The sequence below is a fragment of the Rhinopithecus bieti genome, unplaced genomic scaffold (genome assembly GCF_001698545.2).
Source record: "Rhinopithecus bieti isolate Rb0 unplaced genomic scaffold, ASM169854v2 scaffold_14002, whole genome shotgun sequence".
Taxonomy (NCBI): Eukaryota; Metazoa; Chordata; class Mammalia; order Primates; family Cercopithecidae; genus Rhinopithecus; species Rhinopithecus bieti.
In genome coordinates this window covers 163,784-169,712 of record NW_016807873.1, presented here as the reverse complement: position 1 = coordinate 169,712, position 5,929 = coordinate 163,784, and positions in this window count along the sequence as shown.

Genomic DNA, 5,929 nt, shown 5'->3' with positions numbered 1-5,929 from the left:
AAGGAAGGAAGGAAGGAAGGAAGGAAGGAAGGAAGGAAGGAAGGAAGGAAGGAAGGAAGGGAAAGAAAGGAGGGAGGGAGGGAGGGAGGGAGGGAAGGAGGGAAGGAAGGAAGGAGGGAAGGAGGGAAGGAAGGAAGGAGGGAAGGAGGGAAGGAAGGAAGGAAAGAAGGAAAGAAGGAAAGAAGGAATCAGGATGATGGCCCACCCAGGAGCAATGCAGAGACAAGTGAGCCTCCCTGACCCAGTGAAGTGATGAGTGAACGTGCAACCCCAAGTAACATCCTTCTCCTACAGATCTCTGCAACCCTTGGGTCAGGAAATCCCCTCATGAACCCACTCTATCAGAGCCTGAAATGTGACACACAGAGCTACATGGAGTCTAGGCAGAGCAGCAGCTCAGGCATGTGTAGAGATCTGGGAGTTTTAGATACCCCAGCTTTCTGGGCTTCCTGTCAAAACTAGCTGTAGCTCTGGCAAAGTGGGAGGTTAAGAATGAACATATACTCCTAGCAAAGAGGCTTAATTCAGGAGGCCAAGAGGTGACAGTCTGCAGGCACCACCTTCACAGCACATCACAGGATAAGATCCACTGACTTGGAATTCCAGACAAGGATGGTAGCAGTGTTGTGCCTACCCGGGATGAAGCTGGAGTTGCGTGCAGAGGGGAAGTGAGCAAGGCGGGCTGCCAATTTTGCTTTTTGGGCAACTTAGCTGTTCTGCATTTTGAGCTTTGAAGAGTCCAAATGGACTAGAGGGATGGAAGGAATCCCTCAGCTGTTGCAAATCTGTTCTACCTAAACTTGGCTAGACTGCTTATTTAAGCAGATCCCAGATCCTGTTCCTCCCCATTGGGTGGGACCTCCAAATAGGGGCTTCTGGCAACGCTACCCAGTGCTCTCCCATCAATAGAGATTTGAAAACACCCTGGGAGAGAGCTTTCAGGAGTTGTGGGCTGCCATCTTTGCTGTTTGGAAGACTTAACAATTCCAGCTTGGAGGTTTTGAAGAGTCCAAGATGACTAGGGTGAAAGTGATGGCCCAGCACAGCAAAGCAGTCCTACAAAAATATGTGACCAGACTGCTTTTTAAAGTGGGTCCCGGACCCTTTTCCTCAGCACCAGGTGGAGTCTCTCAACTGGGATTTTTGGTACTGCCACTGATGTTCCTCAGCTGACAGAGTTTTCAGGTCTCCCTAGTACAGAGTTTCCAGGGAAAGGGGCAGGCTGCCATCTTTTCTGTTTGGGCAACTTAACAATTCCTGCCTTTAAGCTTTGGAGGTTCCAAGGTGACCAGGGACTGGATGTGTACCCGCAGCACAGCACACCTGCTCTATGAAAATGTGGTCAGATCAGTTTTTGAAGCAGGACTCTGATCCCATTCCTTCTGACTGTATTAGAACTCCCAACTGAGGTCTCCAGACACCTTCTAGAGATGTGTTTGGGCCAGCAACAGGTCTGTGCCTCACTGGTACAGAGCCAATAGAAAAAAGAGCAGGCTGCCATGTTTGTTGTTTCTCAGACTTAACTGGTGATACCTTCAGTTACTGGAAAATCTGAGGTAACTAGAGACTGGAGTGGGCCCCCAGCATACTGCAGCAGCCCTACAGAAAAGTGGCCAGACTGTAATGTGGGTACCTCTTCCCATATCTTCTCACCAGGCAGATCTCCCAAACCTGGGCCTCTAGCCACCCCCTGCCAGAACTATTGATTAGCAACAACTTGGAAACTCCCTGGATAGAACCTCCAGGGGCACATGAAAGCCTCTCTGCCACAGCCTCTGCAATCGAACTTAGCTTACTACCCTCAGACTACCAAAGGAGCAAAGACCCTAATGCCATATCCACATCTCCAAAAATCTCCAGTTGATTCAAGAAAAGGAGGCCAGTTTATCTCCCATGGATTCCACACATCACACTGCTAGTCACCAAATAGGGAGCCCCTGGCTTAGACCCCCTGAATAGCCTCTCCATCCTGGGATTATTGTAATGAGTGATTGCAGACCAGCATCTCTCTGGTGTGGCTCCTTCAGGAGACAAGCAAAGTGGTGGAGCAGTAAGTCAGCTGATGTGGAGCCCAGAGGGGTTGGTGTGGAGCCCAGAGCGGTTGATGTGGAAGCATCTGTAGCAAAGCCATCAGCGGCAATCTCTCTAGGCTCAATTTGCTCACATTAGCCCTAGGGAAATTGTGTTCTAGGCTCAGTTTGCTCACTCTAGCCCTAGGGGAATTGTCGGACCTGGTCTTTGCAGGGCAATTCTGCACATCAGATGAGGCTGGTCTGACTGGAGCACTCCTTGGACTTCTGCCCTCTTCCAGGGCCCCAGCCTGGCCATGACTACTTACATGGTAGCCTTTGGTGCCCTGGGATCCCACACTATAGCTTCTGCAACAGAGGACTGTGCCTGACTGGGGAGCTCCAGTGAGGTGGCCCCCATAGCCATGCCCCAGTCTACATGTTCTCTCTCAATACTGCAGCTTCCTCTTAGCCCACAGAAACTCCCCACACCGCTGTTCTGGTGCAAGTCTGCATGAGTGGGTTTTGCTTTGCTTGCCCCAGCAGCACACAGGAGGACAGTACAACCTCCCACCGAACCCCTCCCCCCTGCCGACAGCCTTTGCAGACATAGCCTTGGCGGGCACAGAACCAGAAAGCCCTGCCCCTGCCAGTCCCCCACCCTTGTGCTAAAGCTGCACAGAGAACAGGAAATCCTCCCCACACCCTGAGTGATCACTTTTGCTGGTGGGGCACAGAGAAGAGACCCAGAACTATGCTCCCCAGCAACCCACCCTAATCCAACACCACCTCCATGGTAACAGCACACAGTCTCCAGCAGGGGCTTTCCACTCCCCCTCCAGTTGCCTTGCTTCAGCCTTTGTGATGAGCAACCATAGTGAGGCAGACACCTCTGTATTCGCTAGCGCTCTGCTGCAGCTGCTGCACCTCAGTCACCTCAGCTCAGAAGACTCAAAACCTTGAGGAGCCAGAGAACAAAGTTGGGACCCAATATAAGTCCACTGGAGTTAAAGCACGTGGTACAGGACTTGGGAACAGTATAAGTTGGCCCCCCAAAATCTTCCAGAAACAAAGCCAGTTGGCTGAATTCACCTTATATCACCATGAACCCTCAAGGTAATTAAATAAGGTAAACAAAAACACAAGCAAAGGTTAACAACCTCAAAATTTAAGATATATAGGCCCAAAAGATAAAAAAAAGTAAGAATGCTGTAAACTCAAAAAGTCACAGTGCCTTCTCTCATCCAAATGACCACTTCACCTCTCCATCAAGGATTCAAAACCAGGCTGAGGCTAAGATGGCTGACATGACAGAAGTAGAATTCAGAATATGGATAGAAATGAAGTTCACTAAGCTACACAAGTATATTATAACCCAAAAGCAAGAAAGCTAAAAATGATAACAAATTATGATAGGAGCAAAATATAGTATAAAGAACTCTACTTTACATAGTAACCAGTATAAAGAGGAAAGTAAACAATCTAATAGAGCTGGAAATTATAACACATGAATTTCATAATGAAATCACAAGTATTAATAGCAGAATAGAACAAGGAAAGAAAAGAATCTCAGAGTTTGAAGAATGGCTGTCTGAATTAAGACAGGCAGACAAAAATAGAAAAAGAAAGAATGAAAAGGAATGAACGAAACCTCCAAAATATATGAGATTTTGTAAAGAGACTGCATCTACAACTAACTAGAGTACCTGAAAGCTATGGGGACAATGGAGTCAACCTGGAAACCATATTTCAGGTATCAACTCTGAGAACTTCCCTTACCTAGCTAGAGAGGCCAGCATTCAAATTTGGATAATACAGAGAACCCCAGGAAGATACTCCATGAGAAGATTATCATCAAGACACATAGTTATCAGGTTCTTCTTGGTAGAAACGAAAAAAAAACAAATGTTACAGAAAGATAGTGAGAAAGACCAGGTCACCTACAAAGGGAAGCCCTTAAAACTAACAGTGTACCTCTCTGCTGAAACCCTACAAACCAGAAGAGATTGGGGGCCAATATTTAACATCTGGCCAAACTACGCTTTATACAAAAAGGAAAAATAAGATATTTTTTAGACAAGCAAAGGCTGAGGAAATTTGTTACCACCACACTTACCTTACAAAAGCTTCTTAAGGAAGCACTAAATATGTAAGGAAAAAAAAAAAAAAAAAATCCAGCCATTACAAAAGCACACTGAAGTATACATACCAATGACACTATAAATCAACCACATAGACAAGTCTGCAAAATAACCAGCAAATATTATGACGGCAGGATCAAATCCACACATATCAATATTAACCTTAAATGCATATGGGCTAAATGTCCTAATCAAAAAATACAGAGGCATAATCTGGTTAAAGAACCGAGACCCATTGGTATGTTGTATTTAAGAAAACAATCTCGGTCGGGCGCTGTGGCTCAAGCCTGTAATCCCAGCACTTTGGGAGGCCGAGATGGGCGGATCACGAGGTCAGGAGATCGAGACCATCCTGGCTAACACGGTGAAACCTCGTCTCTACTAAAATACAAAAAACTAGCCAGGCGAGGTGGCGGGCGCCTGTAGTCCCAGCTACTCTGGAGGCTGAGGCAGGAGAATGGCATAAACCCGGGAGGCGGAGCTTGCAGTGAGCTGAGATCCGGCCACTGCACTCCAGCCCAGGTGACAGAGCAAGACTCCATCTCAAAAAAAAAAAGAAACCAATCTCACCTGCAATGGCATACATAGACCCAAAATAAATGAATGGAGAAAAATCTACCAAACAGATAGAAAACAGAAAAAAAAAAACATATGTTTCAATCTTACTTTCTGACAAAACAGAATTTAAACAAAAAATAAAAAGACAGACAAGAGCACTGCATAATGGTAAAAAGAGTTTAATTCAACAAGAAGATCTAATTATACTAAATATAAATGCACCCAACACAGGACTATCCAGATTCATAAAGCAAGTTCTTAGGGACCTGCAAAGAGACTTAGACTTCCACACAATAATAGTGGGACACTTTAATACCCCAGTGGTAATATTAAACCTATCATCAAGACAGAAAATTAGCAAATATTTAGGACATGAACTCAGCATCACATCAAATAAACCTGACAGATATCTACAGAACTCTCCACCACAAACAGAATAATATACATTTTTCTCACTGCCACAGGACACTTTCTCTTTAATTGATCACATAATCAGAAGTGAAACACTCTTTAGCAAATATAAAAAAATTGAAAGTGTAACAAATAATCTCTTGGACTACAGTCCAATCAAATTAGAAATCAAGAGTAAGAAATTTACTCAAAACCATACAATTACATTGAATGACTTTGGGCCAAATAATGGCTGCTCCTGAATGACTTATAGGCAAATAATGAAATTAAGGCAGAACTCAAGAAGATCCTTGAAACTAATGAGAACAAAGATACAACATACCAAAATCTCTGGGATAAATTCAGGCAGTGTTAAGAGGAAAATGTATCGGACTAAATGCCCACATCAGAAAGCTAGAAAAATCTCAAGTTAGCAACCTGAAAATCATAACTAAAAAAACAAGAGGGCCGGGCGCGGTGGCTAACGCCTGTAATCCCAGCACTTTGTGAGGCCAAGGCGGGCAGATCACGAGGTCCAGAGATCCAGACCAGCCTGGCTAACGTGGTTAAACCCCGTCCCTACTAAAAATACAACAAATTAGCTGGGCATGGTGGCCGGCGCCTGTAGTCCCAGCTACTCGGGAGGCTGAGGCAGGAGAATGCCATGAACCCGGGGAGGTGGAGCTTGCAGTGAGCCAAGATCACTCCACTGCACTGCAGCCTGGCAACAGAGCGAGACTCTGGCTCAAAATAATAATAATAATAATAATAATAATAATAATAATAATAATAATAAATAAAAATATTAATAATAATAATTATTATTATAAC